At 35.3% G+C, this 21,547-nt stretch overlaps 1 protein-coding gene across 3 annotated transcripts in view; it reads right to left on the bottom strand.

Moving 5' to 3' along the window:
• The window catches only part of LOC106878999 (helicase domino), a 138,393-nt gene extending 121,257 nt beyond the window's left edge, over positions 1-17,136 (bottom strand). For 2 of the 3 annotated variants that reach the window (XM_052973554.1, XM_052973552.1), the window contains exons 1-2: positions 15,702-17,136; positions 6,573-6,622 (exon numbers count right to left, since the gene is read on the bottom strand). The gene's annotated coding sequence lies outside the window, so the exon portion shown is untranslated. Of the gene's footprint in view, positions 1-6,572; positions 6,623-10,455; positions 10,557-15,701 lie in introns of those variants that run through there. The other variant, XM_052973553.1, reaches the window with a different exon arrangement.
• Between the last annotated feature and the right edge of the window lie 4,411 nt (positions 17,137-21,547).

Raw genomic sequence — 21,547 nt, 5'->3', positions numbered from 1 at the left:
CTCCCTTGTCCATTTTTTCACACCTACATACACACATACGTTAAGATCACCAGCATTCTCTCACACACACAGCTCATATTTGGGCCACCATTTCTTTCCCCTTTTTCTTAGCTCTCCTGTGTGAACTTTCTGTCCAGCAGTCGCCATGATAGATTGCTGACCATAACATTCAAATTTTTTTTCTCCGAGTTTTTCTCATTCTTTCTGTTGAAGAGCATAGCTCGAAACGTTAAAGACTTTCTCTATTCCCGAGCGTTAAACTAATACATCCTTTTGTTGTTTACACCACCTGTCCTCGTCTTGTTTTTTTCGTAAATTCTCCCATATATACAGATTTATCCTCTAAATTTTTGAAATCCAGTCTTGCTAGCCATTTCTCTACCTTCAAATACAATCGCAAGAAACCTACTCCACTGGACTTACTAAACTAATCTGGCAACTTAAAGACTAACTTCTTTCTTTGTAATGGAAAATTTTATCTAGATCTCTTCCTTATGATAAAGGGAAATCTTTTTGCCGTCCTTGTAGTGCTATTTTTTTATTCTCTTTTCCAAATATAAACTGGTAAATAGATTTAGGGAGAGAGTTTACAAGGTTTCATACTGGAAAAAACATTCCTTGAGATTTTTGAAATAGTATACGGGCATATGGCATAGTGGTTAAGAGCACGGGCTACTAACCCCAAGATTCCAGGCAGTGACCTGAATAATAATAACATCGAAAAATACCTTAGGAATGAAAACCCATGTTCAAACTTTCCCCATGACACCTGATGAAAGCTGGAGGGTATATCAGCCGAACAAGATGAGGACAAATATCCGTCAAATGTAATTAATGTACATAATTCCTCATCTCTTGAATATAGAACTGTAGTATCTACCCATTACTTAATAATTTTCTGCAACTTATGTTTTCTTTATTCTTCTATCTCACTCCTCCTTTTTTTCTCTCTTCCTACCTTTATCTATACAATTCTGCCCATTACTCTCTCCACTTTCTCCCTCCCCTTTATACCTTGTTTTCTCTTTTCCTTCTCCCTATATTCCTATACGTTTTCTTCTCCTACCCTATGAAGTATATTTCCTTAACGACATTTAAATTTTTAGCAATTCCCCCAATACTTGGCTTTTCATAGATGTATATGCATATATATCTGGTTTTGCTCCTGTATATATGTAAGCTATGTTTGTATACAAACGTGTATATGTGCTTAAGTAAATGTGTATCTGTGTGGTTGGCGTTAGGAAGGGCATCCAGCTGCAGAAACTCTGCCAAATTAGATTGAAGCCTGGTGTTGCCATCCGGTTTCACCAGTCCTCAGTCAAATCGTCCAACCCATGCTAGCATGGAAAGCGGACGTTAAACGATGATGATGATGATGTATGTAAGTATATGCTTGCATCTAAATGTTTTGGGATGTGTATGCTATTATGCATGTATGTGAATGTGTGTTTATGTGTGTAAGTAGATGGATGTGTCTATTAACGCATACGTATATATTTATGCATGTGCTGTGAGTATATGGATGAGTGTAAGTGTACACCTTTCAATGCAATGTATCCCAGAAGGTTCTGATGATGGGTTTTTGCACCTGAATTACCTTTGCAAATCTGAGGCCTCAAAAAATATTTTAAGATCCACAAAGATCAGAACTTATCTACAGTTTTTGGTGTTCTTAATCACATATGTAATCTATGTGGGTGTCTTTTCAAGACATTGTCATCATCATCGTTTAACGTCCGCTTTCCATGCTAGCATGGGTTGGACGATTTGACTTAGTACGGGTGAACCGGATGGCTGCATCAGGCTCCAATCTGATCTGGCAGAGTTTCTACAGCTGGATGCCCTTCCTAACACCAATCACTCTGAGAGTGTAGTGGGTGCTTTTATGTCCACAGGCACGAGGACCAGTCACGCGGCACTGGCAATGGCCACGCTCAAAATGGTGTTTTTTACATGCCACCTGCATAGGAGCCAGTCCAGCGGCACTGGCAACGACCTCGCTCGGATGGTTTTCTAATGTGCCAGTAAGGCAATGCTGGTAATGATCACGCTCAAATGGTGCTATTTACGTACCACTAGTATGGAAGCCAGACAACTGCTCTGGCAATGATCACGCTAGGACGGTGCTGTTAGTGCTCCATTGGCACAGGTGCCAGTCATCAAATATGGTTCAATTATGATTTCGATTTCACTTGCCCCAACAAGTCTTTGCAAGCAGAGTTTAGTGTCCAATGAAGGAGAGGTTGGCATGGGTGCCAGTCATCGAATTTGGTTCGATTTTGATTTCAAATTCACTTGCCTCAACAGGTCTTCGCAAGCAGAGTTTAGTGTCCAATGAAGTAAAGATATGAATAAGTGAGCTGGCTCCACTTCTGGCAGAGGTCACAGATTATGCTCTCACTTGGCTTGCTGGGTCTTCTCACGTACTGCATATTTCCAAAGGTCCCAGTCATTAGTCTCGTGCTTCACCACCTCATCCCAGGTCTTCCTGTGTCTACCTCTTCCACAGGTTCCCACAACCACTAGGATGTGGCATTTTTTCACATGGCTATCCTCATCCATTCTTGCCACATGACCATACCAGCGCAATCATCTCTTTTGCACACCACAACTGATGCTTTCTCTCAAGGTACTTACACTGACATTACACATCCATCGGAGCATACTGGCTTCATTACTTGCAAGCTTACGCATGGCCTCAGCAGTCACGGCCCATGTTTCACTGCCATGTAGCATGACGGTTCATACACATGCATCATACAGTCTGCCTTTTACTGAGTGAGAGGCCCTTTGTCACTAGCAGAGGTCTAGTTTAAAAAGCCACATCAGATGCTGTATGTACAGGAGATGGTCAAAATCTGCATAAAGAGTAGACAACCACCACCATGTGTGAGTGTGTATATGTTTGCATACATACATGTGTCTTGAGAAAATTAAAAAACGGATAGATATGTATATATGTGTATATATTCATACGTGTATATATATGTGTGTATATATATATATGTGTGTGTGTGTGTGTGTGTGCATATATATATATGTATATACATCTATATGTATATGTATGCATGTGTATGTGTGTGTATATATATATACATATGTGTGTTTATGTATTATATATATATATATATATATATATATACAAATATTCGTGCATATATGTATATAGTGAGAATTTACAAAAGAAAGATTTATACTTTGATATATATATATGTGTGTATAAATATACACGTACACACGAATATTCTATAATTATAAGCATAATTATAATTAGGAGTCAGCTAATTGCTTCACCACACACCAAATTTAGAAATAGGGAGTTAAAATTCCTTTTCTGCTACCGTAAAGATCCCCCTGATCGAAAACTGCAGTTTCTGTAGGATTGCTTGTGGGTATTAAGGATAAATATATGTTGACATTCGGTTGTATATTTTTTGAAGTGTTGGTTATGCAATGAAGTATCAATTATGCAATGACGCTCGATCACGTACATATTTAACCCTAGCACTCTCAAATTTATATTTGAAATACTGCACTAAAGATGGGAAATAAGTAAATATAACTTTAATTTAATCTAGAAACGCATTCGTTACTTTTTCTTTTTGCCTGCGTAAGAAAACGTGTTACTATACGGAAGATCTTTACAGAAGCAGAAAAAGAATTTTAACTCCTATTTCTAAATTTGGTGAGTGGTAAAGCAATTAGCTGACCCCTAATTGTGTTTACAATTATAGAAAATTTGTATAATTTTACCTAAAAATGTTATTTTAACGTACCGATCTACTTGGTAAAATCATTAATTAATTAATTTTTACTCTTATTATTAATATTGAAATTACACACACACACACATATATATATATATATTGGGTTGGCAACTAAGTTCCTGCCATTTTTTAAAATTTTGGAATCTATTTTCTTTTGAGAATTCTATTTTTAAATCATTTTGGAACCTATTTTGTATTTTTCTAGTTAATTTTAGTTTATTTTCACATCATTAAAATGGAATGTCAAGTTAAGAAAAACGAGCATTTTTGACACCTTCTTTTTGCTTTTAATCAACGTTCTAAGACCGCAAAAGCTGCTTGCAACATTTGTGCTGTGTATGGAGAGGGTGCCACAGCTGAAAGAACCGCTCATGATTGGTATTCCAAGTTCAGAAATGGAAACTTTGACCTCAAAGATGCACCTCATTCTGACCAAACAGTTGAGTTTGAAGAGCGATTAAACCAACTTTTGCACAAAAATTCTCATCAAACGACAAGGGTAGAGAAAATGGAATGCTCCCACACTGCTATAGAGAAGCATCTTCACTCGATGGGAAAGGTTCAGAAGTATTGAGCATGGGTTCCGCATGCTTTAAGTAACAACAAAAATCAACATATCACAATCTCCGCTGGTTGCTTGCTCATCACCACTCAACTCATGGATACAAGCAACGATTTCTTTACCAAATCGTTTCTGGCAACAAAAATGGTGCCTGTACATCAATATGAAACAGCGTAAGGAACAGCTTAGCCCCGGTAAACAAGTGACACTGCGCGTGAAACAAGATCTTCATCCGCGTAAAACGATGTTGCGCGTATGGTGGGACTGGGAAGGGATTATCCATTACGAATTGCTTGAGCGGAACCAAACAGTCAATGCAGAACTCTATGTTCAACAGATGGAACAACTTAACATGGCTATTCAAGATAAAAGACCTAATCGGTAGCATGGAGTTCTTCTGCTGGACGACAACACCCGCCCTCATATTGCCAATATGACCAAGGAGGCCATTCAAATGCATGGCTGGGAAGTGCTGCCACACTCGCCGTACTCTCCTGATTTGACACCGACAGGTTTCCACCTCTTTCGATCTCTTTCAAATGCTATGCACGGAGTTTTGTGATTTCTACCAATGAGGCATTGAAAATCTTGTTGAACGTTGGAAAGAAGTTGTAAATACACTATTGATTAATTAGTTATTTTTTATTAAACCTTTTAAAAAATTAAAATTTTAAAAATCCGCAGGGACTTAGTTGCCAACCCTTACACCACCTGTCCTCGTCTGTTGTTTTTTTCGTAAATCCTCCCATATATATATATATATATATATATATATATATATATATATATATATATACACACACACACACATATATATATATATATAATATAAATAAATATATGCATATATTTATATATTATTTATATTATATGATCGAATGCCACTAATCAATTTTCAAATAAGTTTTATCGATCTATCTATCTATATATATATATATATGAATATAAAAAGTAAGAGTCAAAAGGAAGTATGTACTTTGAATGCATCCATCAAAAGATGTGAAGATATAAATGTTGTAATAACATCCTGAATGCTTGTCTCCCATTTCAATTTTTCCTAAATATGACTTGCTTATCCCAGAATCAAACCACACACAAATGTGATCATTGTTTCCTAGGACACTTAAGGAACATTTACCTACCTTCTAATTACTCCCCTGGATCTTTCCTATGAATTGCACACTCCTACATATATACAAACGTGTGTGTGTATATATATATATGTATGTTTGTGTATGGCATATATATATATATATAGGCACAGGAGTGGCTGTGTGCTAAGTAGCTTGCATACTAACCACATGGTTCCAGGTTCAGTCCCACTGTGTGGCACCTTGGGCAAGTGTCTTCTACTATAGCCTTGGGCTGACAAAAGCCTTATGAGTAGATTTGGTAGGTGGAAACTGAAAGAAACCCATCATATGTATGTGTGTGAAGGCGCATGGCTCAGTGGTTAGAGCATTGAGCTTATGATCGTGAGGTTGTGAGTTCGATTCCCGGACCAGGTTGCATGTTGTGTTCTTGAGCAAGACACTTTATTTCACATTGCTCCAATTAACTCAGGTGTAGAAATGAGTTACGACATCACTGGTGCCAAGCTGTATTGGCCTTTGCCTTTCTCTTGGATAACGTCAGTGGCGTGGAGAGGGGAGGCTGGTATGCATGGGTGACTGCGGGCCTTCCACAAACAACCTTGCCCAGACTTGTGCCTTAGAGGGTAACTTTCTAGATGCAATCCCATGGTCATTCATGACCGAAGGGGGTCTCCTCATGTATGTGTGAGTATATTTGTGTGTCTGTTTGTTGTCCCCAACATCTCTTAACAACCAATGCTAGTGTGTTCACGTCCCCGTAACTTAGTGGTTCAGCAAGAGATCAATAGAATAAGTACTAGCCTTACAAAGAATAAGTCCTGGGGTCGATTTGCTCTAAGAATGTGTTTTTGTGTATATATGTGTTTTTGTGTATATGTGTCTATACATGTGTGTATACACACATTCACACAAACATTTTCACATAAATTCATGTACATATACTTACACATTCTGATGTATTTGAGCATTGTATTTTGTGTAGGTATATTGGACTACAGTATCCAATCAATATGTCCATATTTTAAAATGGTAGAGAGTGTTTTGCGGAAGATTTGTTATTCAAGCAAATGCCAATTGGACCCTCCCTCAATGTTTTTTTAATAGTTGAAACTCCAAAGTTATAAAAAGCCAAGAGTTATTACTTACTTTTCCAGTTCCAATACGTGATAGCGTAAAACCCGAATAGCTTCAATCATCTGAAACATATAAGTTATGTAAAATGTGTCTTAATTTAATCTGGTATGAAAAATTGTTAAATAAGTTAAAATTTTTCCAGGTTTATAACAAGAAATCATCATGACTTATAATTCACTACACAATCAAACTGAACAGAAAAAATTCAGGATTCCACTAAATATGAGAAGTAATTACAGTCACCTACGCAATGATACAGCACAAAATTTGGAAATTCATAGTTGTGACTTCAATCCACGTTATATAAATTTATTCCCCCCAACATACTTTAAAACCTACGGCAAAGTGTACAACAATGTCATAGTTATGACTTCAGTTTTAACATATCAAAACATTTAGCATCCTGTTCAAAAGTCAATGGCTTAAGTCTTGCAAATAAATGAACAGAAAATATATAAAAATGGGTTTATTTATTCAAATTTACTTGAGGTATTTACTTAAGGTCAGATTCCTGTGATAATTACCAGTATTGCAGAAAAGACTTAGTCATTTGTCATAAAAATAATAATGTTCATGTATAGCTGTTAACTCACTGCATATCTAAGAGATACTCAAAAAAAAATGTGAAGTAATAAAACATTATATGTAACAAACATGGACATACAAATATCACAAACAAAAAAGCTGATTTTATGTTTTTTAATTATAAAATTTGCAGCTAAGCTGAACTGTCTCGGAGAAAAACTAACTAGGTATGCATGAAAGCCTAAACACTGAAGAGATGATTTAACAAAATTGTATATTTCAACGAGCAATTATATACTCCAGACAGTAATTTGTCAGAACATGTATGTTTTATAACGCTTAAGTTACCAAATATGATTCCTGTATTTTATTAGGCTGCTCATGTCCTGCACACTAGCCTATCCCATGGTTTGATGCCCGAAGTCATATTGTACTGGATGTAGGAATAGAATATGGGACTTAAAACTAAGCCCAAAACTTTGGTTTCATGTCACGTTTCACAGTGCATATATATATTTGATACGCATGTGTACATTTATATACACACACGTGTGTGTGTACATACATATTTTTATCTGGTACACATGTAAATATATTTGTTGATATATATATACATATATGTATATAGTGGCTGGGCTCCTTTCAAGTGTTTGGCCTCATGGAGGCAATAATGAGACCTTTGGCATTTTGTTGTGCTTGAAAAGACCCATCAAGCCAAACAAAACCACAATCATGGCAAGATACCAGTGTCACACAAAAGGCACTCGTGCCAGTGGCACGTAAAGCCATCCATTATACTCCTAGAATAGTTGGCATTAGGGAAGGCATCCAGCTGTAGAAACCATGCCAAATCAGACAAAAGTCTGGTGCAGCCTTCCAGCTGGCCAGCCCTGGTCAAACCATCCAACCCATGCCAGCATGGACAACCAACATTAAATGAAGATGATATATATGACACGTGTGTGTGTGTGTGTGTGTGTATATATATATATATATATATATATATATATATATATATATATACACACACACACATATATACAAGCTAACATATACACACCTTAAGCAGAAAAGCAATAATAATGACACACCCACTAACATACACTGGTTCATTTACTTCCTTTATTTTACATCATGTAAAACAGTTTACAAACCTTCCCTACCCACTCCAGATCCAGAGCTTTCCATGACTCTCCTTATCCAAAAATATTAGAAATTCCTTCATTCCAGCTACAGCTGTAGTCAGGTGAAATTAGAGTAGACTGGCTAAGATATAATAAACATACCTTTCCACTATACCTGCAATTGTGTTCTATATCATACAATGCTTGCACTATGTATAATATATACTAGTATATATTTTACTATTCTTACATCATGAGAGATACACACACAAACATAAATATAGATCCCACTGATTTCAACACGAGGGTCTAACAGTATTAGTTTCCTTTTATTTTAGTTTTGATGTCTATGTCTGTTATAAGACTTTAATCCTAACTAATTATTTACAGACAAGCCCACTGACTAGGAATAAAATAGCTGGCATGTTAGTTTGAGACTATCTTTGCTTCTCAGAAAATTCAGACAACTTAATTCATAGTTCCTTATGACTTTATAGCAAGTTAACTAATCAATTGCAATCCAATGCAGTTTTCCACATGTTTCTGGAGAATCTGTCACTTTCAGGATGCTTTGAGCTTGTCCATGTGTATCTTAGCCATGGTCTGCCTATACTTCTTCCATCATGAAACTGGCTATACTTTATATATATATATATATATATATATATATAAATTTAAATGATCGGAAAATGGAGAAAACCGATTAACAAACAAATTGACCAACATTGGTTGGTCAATTTGTTTGTTTGTTAATCATAAGTTTTCTCCATTTTCTGATTAATTTGATCCCTCATAGACTTTTGTTTATTTTGTTGTTACCTGTACCCTATGAGCATGGTGTGCCTACATACCCATGCCCAGGGATAGAATAGGTAATTGATACCGATAGTAAGAACAGATACTATTATCCCTCAGATAGTTATTACAACTGCTAACTCTGCTTACCTTTATATATTTATGAAAGACTAGTTTAGTAATTAAGTATATAACTGGTGCAGAGTGAAACTCTTAAATTCAGTACTCCATGGTCCTGCAATAAGCTTTGTAATCTACCAGATTGGATTTTTCTACCATTAGTATGGCATTGTCAGCAGCTTTGTTTTATCACTGCAAAGTATTTTGTGAAACACTCCTCATAATTCTTGATAGCTCCACCATTACTCATGTGCTAGTAGTTTGTACCACTTTTTCACTAATTGTTTTGTTCTTATATTAGTCATGAGCCAATATAGATATTCTTAGTCCTCCCAACTTTGATCCAACGAAACACTGAGAATATGACATCTAGAGAGAGGTGGGGAGAAAATGTGGTCCAAAGCTGATGTTTGTTTACAGCCGAGTAGACTGAAGAAACGTGAACTGGTGTGCCTTACCCAAGGACACAACTAGTCCAGGAATTGAACCCATAATCTTATGATCAGGAGTCCTACTCGAACACTATTCCATGCCGTTTTACTAATTCTAACTGCTGATATTCAGTTGCATTTTGATCCTTCAGTATTTCATCTAAGAGGTGCAAAATGTAGTCAGTCCTAAGAAATGAGCAAAAACCAGACACTATGCTTAAGAAAGTGAAATTGCAGGGAAGTCTATATGAAAATGAAAGTCAGAAATTTTTAAAGGTTCCAAGAGTACTGAATTACAAGGCATACTTATTAAGTGGTTTATGACAGAACAACAGTTCAAACATTCAGATAGTAATGTTTATAGGGGAAGCCTATTTTTTATTTTTACTGTAGCCCAGCAATAGCTAAGCCCAAGGGTTGTTAGATTTATGAAGCCCAAACTGTACGTGAAATAAAGTCAGTGTGGAAAAAGGCATATATGCATGTTATATATGCACACACACACACACTCACTCATATATATGCACAGAGATATGTGTATTTATATATAAGGATGTTTATGCATAAATATATGTACATATATGTATGTGTATATAATAATATACATATTAGTTGGTGCTTTAACAAGACCTTGGTTGTGATGGCTGAAGAATTACATGGCAAAGGTTAACAAATAGCCTGTATTGGAAACAATTCCAACAGATGTCTTTATAGACACAAAAGAAATGGTAAATATATTAGCCATGACAGTATCATCACAGTGATAGTATTTTAAAATGTTCAGCAATGCTAATAAAATCTCTTAAGTCCCTGGAACGTGTATAGTTAAAATGTTACTCTACAGCTGTTTAGAATGCATGCAGATGTAGGTAAATGTGAGAAACCTTAAATGTTATTTACCTAGAATTAATCATTTCATAATCCAAATTGTCATAATTATGTATAGTGATGATAATGAACAATATGTTTCATATTTCATTTGCATGCAACACATACCGAAACTGAAATAGATATTTTCTGAATAATGAAAACAGACATTTACTAAATATATTATCTCAAGCAAAAATAAATTAATTAAACGTCTTCCGATTATGTTATAATCATCACAGAAATGACTTTAGGTATGATTACCATTATTAAAAAAAAATAATTATGGAATTTACAAGAAAAACTATACCGAAACATACATCCAAATTAGAGGTAGCTACAAACCAAAGAGTAATTTCTATACATGGATGCCTACAAGACCCGTTAGAAATAGCAGCCAGATCACCTTCAAATTACACCACTATTGTCTTAAAGTGAGAGAAGGAACACACACACAATGTAATCTTCATCACCTCCAAAATGAGGGGATGGCCAGAAATGGAACGACTACGAAGATAACTAACCGAAGATTAACTCACACCTAGCTACCTCGTTTATAACAAAAGCGGTTTCATTATATATTTACTTCACTGTTTAAAAATACGATGTAAAAGGAAAATGAATAGCTGGAGTTTATTTAAAACAATAGAAATATCGCATCTTTAGTGGGAAAATGATGGCAGTGGTTATAGTGAAAGTGATTATGGCTGGTGGCGGTAATAATTTAGAAATACAAGTCAGGAATTGAGTGTATTTATGGGAGGGTAGGATAGACGATTAAATTGATTATTATTTTACTGGTACTTTGTAGAGCAAGCAAGGATCGCTTTTAAGATGAGCTTCAACTGCCAAATTATTAATTAAGAGCGGCTAAATGTCTTCAAATCACATTTGACCGAGAAAGACATGTGACATATTATAGACAAGCCGAGACGGACACGCTTGGAAGAGTTTTTGAAAGTAGTTCTGCTCGGTCGGTGTTGAACAGGAGAGGTGAACAACTAGTACATAACTATATCTCACTCAGGAGAGATGAAAGGAAAAAAATTGAAGCTAGGCGGGATTCCAGTTCAGAGCATTGATTTCTTACAAAAGCACAAGGCCTCAGATTTTAGTGAGAGATAATATATGTAACTGATTACTGTATTACATTAGCACTTAACTCTATTCCTTCTACAGTAAGAAAGTTGAATAGCAGAGCCAACCTAAGCTGGACTCGAAATCCAAACCTCATAGAAACAAGGTTATATTTCTGTGTGGAGAGAGAAAAAGAAATGAATAAGATGAAATGTGTACAATAAATACATCAAATCAATATTTAACTGGTAATTTACTATATCTATTTACATCAGGAAGGATGAAAAACAAAGTTTCAAGCTAAGCGTGATTCGAATTCATAAAACAGAAACGGTGCGAATAATAGCACAAATAATTATAATGTTTTGACGAAAATTTGGTGCGTCGGCCATCTTGTTTGACATTAGTGGTGAATAAAGAGAATAGAATAGAATATACATATAAATCTATGTGTGTGTGTGTGTCTCTGTATATGAACACTGATAGATAGATAGATAGATAGATGATAGACAGATGGATGATTGACAGATGGATGATTGACAGATGGATGATGAAATAGATAGATGATAGACAGACAGATAGAGACAGTATTTTTGCATGTATATAATGCATACACATACATAGTAATACAGAAGGCTACAATGAAATAATGTATCTTTATCAGTGGTAGACGAATATAGTGATCTTAGCCATGCAATATTACAATGGTTAAGAAAATATGTGCTTTATGTGATATAGTTATTGTGGACTAGAAGAGAAAAATAATTTGTGTTTAATAAAGTGAATTTAAGAGTTTGTTGAGTGTCGGGTGGACGCCATCTTACAAGAGAACAAGATTGAAAGTATTAAATAGTTGAGAGAGACAAACAAGGTAGAAAGACCTCTACTACTGTGTGTATGTATGTATGTATGCATGTTATGTGTGTGTATGTAAACTCAAAAGCAGATTGGCATTAAATAGTTTAAATGAATTGGCAGAATGGTTAGAGCATCGGTCAAAAAGACTGGTCTTTTTGCTACGTCCCCTTTTTACGTTCTGTGTTCAAACACCACCGCAGTCGATCACCTTTCATCCTCTGAGGTTTGGAGTCGATTTATAAACCTTATAATGCATTATTAAATGGTAGAATCGTTAGCACACCCGGACAAAATGCTTCGCGGCATTTCTTCTAGTTTTACATTTTGAGTTCAAACTTCACCGAGGTCACTTTGCCTTTCTTCTTTTCGGGGTCGATAAAATAAATACCAATTGTGCACTCGGGTCAATGTAATTAACTGGCCCCCTCCCCCAGAATTTCATGCTTTGTGCTTATAATAAAAATGATTATCATTATAAAAGATACAACGATTAACTTACTCGTTTCCGAAGCGGAGGGGGGGACCACTAAAAGCGGGAAGTGTTTTCCTTCGATAAATTGTGGTTCAAATCCAATAAAATAGAAAGAAATAGCGCCACATAATAACGATTTTTAAAAGTGCCTAATTGCTTGTGCCTTCTTTCTTTGTAACCAATTAGGAGTTTGATTGCGAAACTTGCCACAACAAAATTATATGCACAAGTCAGATAGTGTTGATCGAATTTGGACAAAATCTCATTCACAACTAGGACACCTTACAGGAAGATTAAATCAATTTCTGTACTTGAAAGGTACATAATTTTATTGACCACCACCACCACACAAGGATAAAAAAAAAAGCTTGATTTCATCAGAGTCTGAACTCAGAACCCAAAGTTGATAAATTGATGGTGGTGGAGTTGCAAGACAGGCAAGATATGGCTTTTGTACAATTGTTTGTGCCTAGCAATAAAAAAAAAATGCTGTACTACATTTAACAGCAATATTGCAAGCTAATGGCTGAGACACAGCTCTTTCTTATTGGGCAGAGCTTATGATTAAAAGCAGCATTATTCCAACCGTGATCATCCAGTTTTTTCCTCCCTTAGGCTCAATGTGATAATCTAAGACGGGAAGACTTGACTGTCATTTCTAGCAAATCGAAAGTTATGTGCAGTTCCCTCTCTCCCCCTTTTTTTTTTATTTGCCTCAGCTACAGAAACAAGGGAAACATCAATGATTACCTTCAACAAAAAATTCCGAGTTTTTTTTTTTTCCTAAATGGCCCCTTTTACCTATATCTACCTGCAATAAATAGAGACAATGACAGAAGAATGCACATGGTCGCTAGAAATAGCAGCTAAAAATACCCCTATTACATCCCACCCTCTTTCAAAGAGGGATGGTTCTTTATGAGATGTACATCTCGCCATACAAGAAGGGATGGTCAAGACTGAAATTGAAATCTGTCTCTTTGTCATAGATTTGCTCAACCTAGGTTGACCTGGGGTTAAACAACAATGACGCCAAGATCCCCGCCGAAAGCCACCAATTTTCAAATATTTTCTAATATAAAACTCTTCTTTTGGCAGATAATATTTCAAGTTAATGGGGGTTTTTTTCTGTTGGCCATTACCAACGATAAAACTAACCGGAATGGTTATTTAACTGTAAAAATGCCTGCCTGGCCAACTCTCATATTCTTCTCCAGCAAATAATTACTTGGGAGATCGATAACTTTCTCTCTCTCTCTCTCTCTTGCCCAAATTAAAACAAGGAAACGGCAATGTTTCCACATTTATATAATTCCAATGCTACAACTCCATAGATAGATAGATACACAGCATTCATGTGGATCCGACAGAAATAGTGGGAACATCGCTTCAGACAGGAGGATTTATTTAGAAAGGAATGAAATAAAATGAAAAAGACCCCGAAAAGTTAGTGCATCGACCATTATGATATCAAGTAAAGAACAGATAAAGTGCGTGTCTGTATTATGTGTGTAAAAAGAGAAATGCCATGTGAAGCGCATGTGTATCTATTACAAATCACTGTGTGCGTGTATATACATGTATATGTGTGTGTGTATATGTATTACTAATATAGTATGTGACTGAGATGGTAAGCAAAAAAAAAAAAGAAGAAAATAAGATCTATTCATGTAGGAAATATACAATTTATAAAAAATAGGGGAGAAAAGATATGTACATCGATGTAATATATGTCAATAGAAATGTGTTTAAGAAAGAAAGAGGTGAATTAAGAGTTTGGTTGAGTGTCGGGCGGGCGCCATCTTACATGAGAACAAGGTTGAAAGTATTAAATAGTTGAGACACTAAATAAGACAGATCTCAGACTGAACATTATATATATGTGCGTATATATTATGTACTATGCCAATAGTTAAGAAAAAGGGACAAAATAAACAACTTTGTGTGCGTTTGTGTATATAAATATGATACATAGAGAAATAATGAGAACTGGGTAGTAAGTACATGGTTGAGAGAGTTAAGGCATAATATTATATAAATAATTAGTAAGGTTTGAGGATTATATTGTATATCTATCTTAAATAATAATACGCCAGTATATATATACATAATTTGTATGCATATACACTCAGTAAATATCAAGGATAGAATATGAAGTTAACCAATATAATATATGCATGAGAAATCAGCAAATATTAAATTTAGTTTAAGATTAAAGCTAGGTTCATTTTTCTATTTCTTTTTTTAAGATTATGTGTGGTTTCGAAAAGCAATTACAAAGTAATTAATTAATAGACAAGATAAATGTGTGGTTAGAATGAAGATTCATATGAATGTTAATATATAAGAAATAAAAACAGGTAAGAAGATAGAAACTACTATATTACATGAAATATAACAGCAAGTTACATTACAGCAGAACATACTCTATATATCACACATATATGGAAATATTACATTTATATGTAATATATATATATATATATATATTCATTATATATCACACATATATGGAAATATTACATTTATGTTATATATATATATATAATTGAAAGTATTATATTAGGATAAAGTGCGTGTGTGTTAGTGTAATTCTATAATTATGGTCATTCATTTTAAATAAGGGACATTTTAGTATAATTTATCAATATATTTTCTTTTACAAAACGTTTATACTCTTTTTTATACATATAATTCAAACCTAAAAAACCCCCACAATGATAGCACAAAATCAAGGATATTTAAAAAAAGCTTAGAAAATAAGTGGTGAGTAAATAAAAAATTTTTTTAAAAAATCAACAATTCAAAAACATATTTGTTATTAAAGTAAAACAATTATAAGAGAGATATATATATATATAATAAAAAGCACCTGTTATTTCAATATTTTGTGTTGTTTTTGCCTGCTTTCTCCATTTGCCATATTCTAGTATAATATAATAAAACTAATAACTAATGCTGGTGGTATTGTTGTTGATGCTCCTACTTTTCAAATGTGTCGTCGCTCCTGCTTCTTCGGCTTCTTTTCTTTCTTTCCTGATGATAATAATAATGATGGTGGTGGTAGCGGTGGTAATAGTTATATTGGTTATGGTGTTGATGATGGTGGTGGTGCCAGCAATAGTTATGTTGTTGGTGATGGTGTTAGTGGTGACGGCTTTTCTTCTGATATAGCAATTCTTTTCCTTTTCTTCTCAGTCGTAAAATCATTGATTTTTCATACAAACACGAAAGGTTCAGATAGAATACACATCAAACTATGTGTGCATATACACATACAACTATTTGTATAAACTTATTTCAAGGGACTAAAGCTTTTTTTGCTTCTCTTTTGCAATAATAGCCATAATTCAAATATTCTTTTTTTTAAGATATGGAAACAAAATGAGCTTGCTTGATGGTTTAATTTTCCATTTTTATATTCTTTCTCTTTATTCTCTTTTTCACTTGACACCTTAATTTTTTATAAATATAAAACAATAGTAATGGTTATATACAATTATATATAATGCTCATGTTATATATGCAATATGTGTTAGTATATATATATATGTGTGTTTGTATATATATATATATATATATATACGTTTATGCATGTACTTGTTGGTTAAACTTTAAAATGGATCATAACGAAGCTAGGTTGCCTTTACTTTCCCACCGATTCTTCTTGTAAAGTATTTTTTTTTAAATGAGAATAATAATTACTTTAAAAAATTTACTAACCAAATCTCAATCTACATCGCCTATTTTTTTTTTTTAAATCGATTCACAAACTTGCTTCTCGTAACTAAACCTCATTATATATATACATGTGTGTGTGTGTGTTATGCATTTAATCGTCTTTCTAGTATATTTTATACATGCATATAATTGTGCACCATGTGTTGGTCATATATTTTAAAATCTTAATTATAAAATGTATATAATTTATGTGTATGTGTGTGGTTAGTTTCACAATTAAGATGCGTCTAATTACAAGTGTGTATATATATATATATGTATGTATGTATATGTGTGCGTATATAAATATGCGCGTGTGTGCGTGCAAAATGTATTATGTATGTCTATGGGTGAGCCTGACACTATGAGAGCGTATGACTAGGTCGTATTTCTTCTCTACAACTATACATACATTTATGCGTGTATATATGTATGTATGTACCTGTGTGTGAGTGCATAAGGATTTTACAGGCGAGCAGCGTTGTTGGCGTGTGTGTCAGTGGTGATGAAATAGAGGGAAGAGAAGAAGAATTAAGATAGCCGACATTAGCATACACACACAACTACTACAACCGGGAACAGAGCGACCTACGACGTCTACAATGGACGGCACTGCGCATGCGCGCATACATTTCTACTCTGACATTATTCGACGAATGAAACAGAATAGAATAAAATATACACGTAAACATATATATATGTATATGTGTGTATGTATGTATAATTATACATAAATATATGTTTGTACGTACATCGTACATTGACATATGAGTGTATATATATATATATATATATATATGTATGTATGTATGTATATATACACGTGCGCATATATATATAATACGTTTGTATATTTCCTGTTTCTTCCACCAAACTTGTGTATGTGTGTGTATGAATATGTGTTCACATATCTATAAATGTTTATGTATGTGCATACGCGTACGTTTATATATATATATATTACTATAAACATATATATGCATTCATATACATTTATACATCGTGTGTGGCTGTGGTAAGTTTGCTTCCCTACCACACCACATTGTTCTGGGTTCAGTCTCGCGGCATGGCACCTTGGGCAACAGTCTTCTACTATAGCCCTGGGTCGACCAAAGCTTTGTGAGTGGGTTTGATAGATGGAACCAAAAAATAAAAAACCTATAGTCCACAGGTGAGATCTAGAGATTCTCAGTATAGAAGACAATAGTGCTCGGGATTAATTCCATGGGGTAAAGAATAGCTGTAAGATGGATCCAAGTTATGCAGATAAACAATTTAGATATATTAAATATAATAGTTTGGGTATGAAAAACAAAATATGTACATGTGAAAAACAAGTGAAAGCAAAAAGTGGAGAGTTTTAGACAATGAATATTTAAGTATAAATATATAGATATTTATAATAATAGATCCAACTTACACAGAGTACAAACGACAGAAAATTAAAGTGGAGGAAGAAAGGTGTTATAACTGGGGGCTCAGAGATCCATCATAATGTTGGTAGATGTAGTTCATCACAACATGCTGTAATGGAAGCAATCAACATTGGATAAGTTGAGCCTCATTATCAGGGTAGAAAAGATCTTACATTTCAGATCTTAATGCAGAGAAGTTTGAAGATGCAATGGTTAAATGTGGAGAGTAAAATAACTTCCAGCTAATAACTGTACAGCATGGGACAAACTAGACCAGGATCTTGACAAGGTTCTGAAGGCCACACAAACAGGACCAAATCAAAAGGTGATTGTCTCCAACATGTCCAATGAATATTTTGACACCAAAGAAAGGAGGGCCACTACAGATGTACCCACAAAGCTCAAAAGAAGGGACAGAAAGATTTTGTATCTGAGTAGAGAAATTAAGATTCAATAAGCAAGTCAAATGAACAAGTGTTGAGGAGAAAGAAAGCTTAGAAGTCTTTGGAATGAAATGTGCATGCTAAGAAGGGCAGAAAAGCCTCAGACAGTGAGGAAGAAGGAGCAAGCAAAGGAAGCTCACTTTACAAAGAACCCATACCAAGTTACTAAAACGCTGTTAGTAGAAGCAAGGTTTGAGAGACTAGTCAGCCTTAAAGGAATTATGGAAGAATTTCATACAGAGAGTCACACTAAGATTTTTTGTAGACATATATTAACTGCAGACCTAATGATTAACAAAACAGGAACTCCCAAAGAAGAGCTTATTACAAAAGAATCAACATAGAAAGAAGTCCAAGAGGTTGTATGGAAAGTTTGAACTGCATTTGCACCAGGACCAAGTTGTATACCTGACATTCCTAATTAAGCTGTGGTAATTTTTATTGAGAGTATAGGTAAAAGGCACCATATCATCATCCCGGAAAAGAACTGAAGGCTGCTTCATATTGAAGGAAGCAAATTCTCCTGAGATTAGTCAGTTCCAAACCATTTCTGTATTGAAGGCAAGATCTTAGTCCTATCTAAAAGGATGATGTGAAGAATAAACAGATTCATACATTTATTCAGAACGGTAGTTCTTCGGGTGTTTCAAATGCACAGGTGACTAGCTCCAAGTTCAGGGTAAATTGAGGTTATATCTTCTATTGAGGAGAGCCCAATGAAATTCATGGGGAAATGATATGATGTCTTCTTTACTGGCAGAAGCAGGAAGCATCTCATATATGACTGAGAAATAAGCAAATGCTTGACTGCAAAAGACAAAAGAGTGGGGATCAAGCATCCCAGATAAGTTTAAGGCCTCTATCATCCAGCATGAACTACGACCTAAACACATGCGGATGCTGATCCTATATGATGTACCTATGACATCAGTAGGAGAAGTCAAGAGGTGAGTGAGCAAATACCATGATAGGTGACTTGATATTCTACAAAGTCTCACATCAGTATGGCTGTACATAAAATATGGACAGTTACAGCCACCTCTCTCATCAGATGAAACTTGTGAAAGATGGAGATCCAAGAAGACATGGGATGAAAGCTTATCTCAAGATGGAGAAGCCTTATGGAGGTGATGACAAGAACCAAGATGACTGGTTTGTCGTTGCACTTAAGAATACCTGTCCACCACAGTAGAACTGATATCCTAAAACCACCTTGCTAATGCTTGTACGTGTGGGGCTCTGCTCCACCTCTACTCTCTTCCCCATCAAGCATTTCCCCCACATCTCATCACCTAACACCCATCACTTCTCTATCTATGGTAGTACTTTGATGCTGTAATCTTCCATTCTTAACATCTCTCCTATCTACTATCCCTCTCAGTATCTTCACATATCTGCCATAGCCTCTTTGAGGCACTCCTATATTTCTCATCATCACTTGCTACAGTTGCCTCTACCCCACCTCTAACCATCTCTCTTCACCTTATGAAACTTCACCTCTATCCCTCTGCTCATTCACCCAGTCCAATCCTCTGTACCACTTCACTTATACTCATCCCCACTGTAACCTAAGAGATATGTCCCAGCATCTCCACCACAGCCTCTCTCTGTCTCTCTCCCTCTCTCTCTCTGTCTATCTATCTATCTATCTATCTTTCTATCTCTTTAAATCTCTGTTTCCTTATTTTTCTCTAACTTTCTCTTTTTCCAACTGAGGTAGCCATGTATCTCCTCTATAGCAAGACACTTACCTCTATCCCTCTATCATACATTTAACATCTCATCGGCTGACACAAAACCACCCACTTCAATACAACTCTCACTCCTAATCAAGATATCTTTGTCTTGTAAGTTCCTTGGTGATTTCACCGGTGCTTGTGCCACATAAAAAGCACCCAGTCCACTCTGTAAAGTTGTTGGCATTAGGAAGGGTATCCAGCAGTAGAAACCATGCCAAAGCAGACAGTAGGTCTTACTGCAGTCTTCTGGTTGCTGTCAAACCATCCAACACATGTCACCATATGATATTTACTGAGTGTGTGATTGGCGTTAGGAAGGGCATCCAGCTGGAGAAACCTTGCCAGATCAGATTGTAGTCTGGTGCATTCTCCTGGTTTGCCAGTCCTTAGTCAAATCATTAAACCCATGCCAGCATGGAAAGCAAACATTAAATGATGATGATGATGATGATGATAGGCAGAAATATATACGGCACTAATCAGCACCAGTATTGCTAGAAATAAGAGTCAAAACAACTCAATAGCCACAGCAAGCATTATCTTAATGACTGACAAAGGTGGCAAGCTCCCTACAGCCAGATCATCAATAATTTCGCATTTTGATGCTCATCGGTGGCATCCACCATGCCTAGGGTTAAACTCAGCTCACTTTGATTTCAATGTATGATTTCAATTAGCATACATACATATATACATATATATATATACACACACACACACACACACGTATATATATATATACATTTACACATATATATATTATCATCGTTTAATGTCCATGCTGACATAGGTTAGATGGTTTGACTGGAACTGGTAAGCTGAAGAGCTGCACCAGGTTCCAGTCTGATTTGGCATGGTTTCTGCAGCTGGAAGCCCTTCCTTACACTAACCGTTCCAAGAGTGGTTTTTGTTATGGGTGATTTTTACATGTCACCAACACAGGTGCCAGTGACTTGATAAGTCTTCTCAAGCACAGCCTATCACCAAAAGTCTCAGTCACTTGCCATCGCCTCTGTGAGGCCCAAACATTTGTATGTCGTGCTTCACTATCTTGTTCCATGTCTTCCTGAGTCTACCTCTTCCACAGGTTCACTCTACAGTTGGAGATCAGCACTTCTTTACACAGCTGTCTTTGTCCATATGCATCTCATCAGCGCAGATGTTTCTTTTGCACACCACATCTCTACATCTGATGCCTCTTATAACCTGTTTTTCTCTCAAGACACTTACACTCTGTCGTACATGCACATGCACACTGACATTGCACATCCAGCGAAGCATACTAGCTTCAATTATATATATCATATATATATATATATATATATATATATATATATATATATGAATATATGCACACATTACACATATAGATATATATGTATATATATATATATATATATA

This window comes from Octopus bimaculoides, chromosome 16 (genome assembly GCF_001194135.2).
Source record: "Octopus bimaculoides isolate UCB-OBI-ISO-001 chromosome 16, ASM119413v2, whole genome shotgun sequence".
NCBI classification, from domain to species: Eukaryota; Metazoa; Mollusca; class Cephalopoda; order Octopoda; family Octopodidae; genus Octopus; species Octopus bimaculoides.
This window is presented reverse-complemented; position numbering and strand designations above follow the sequence as displayed.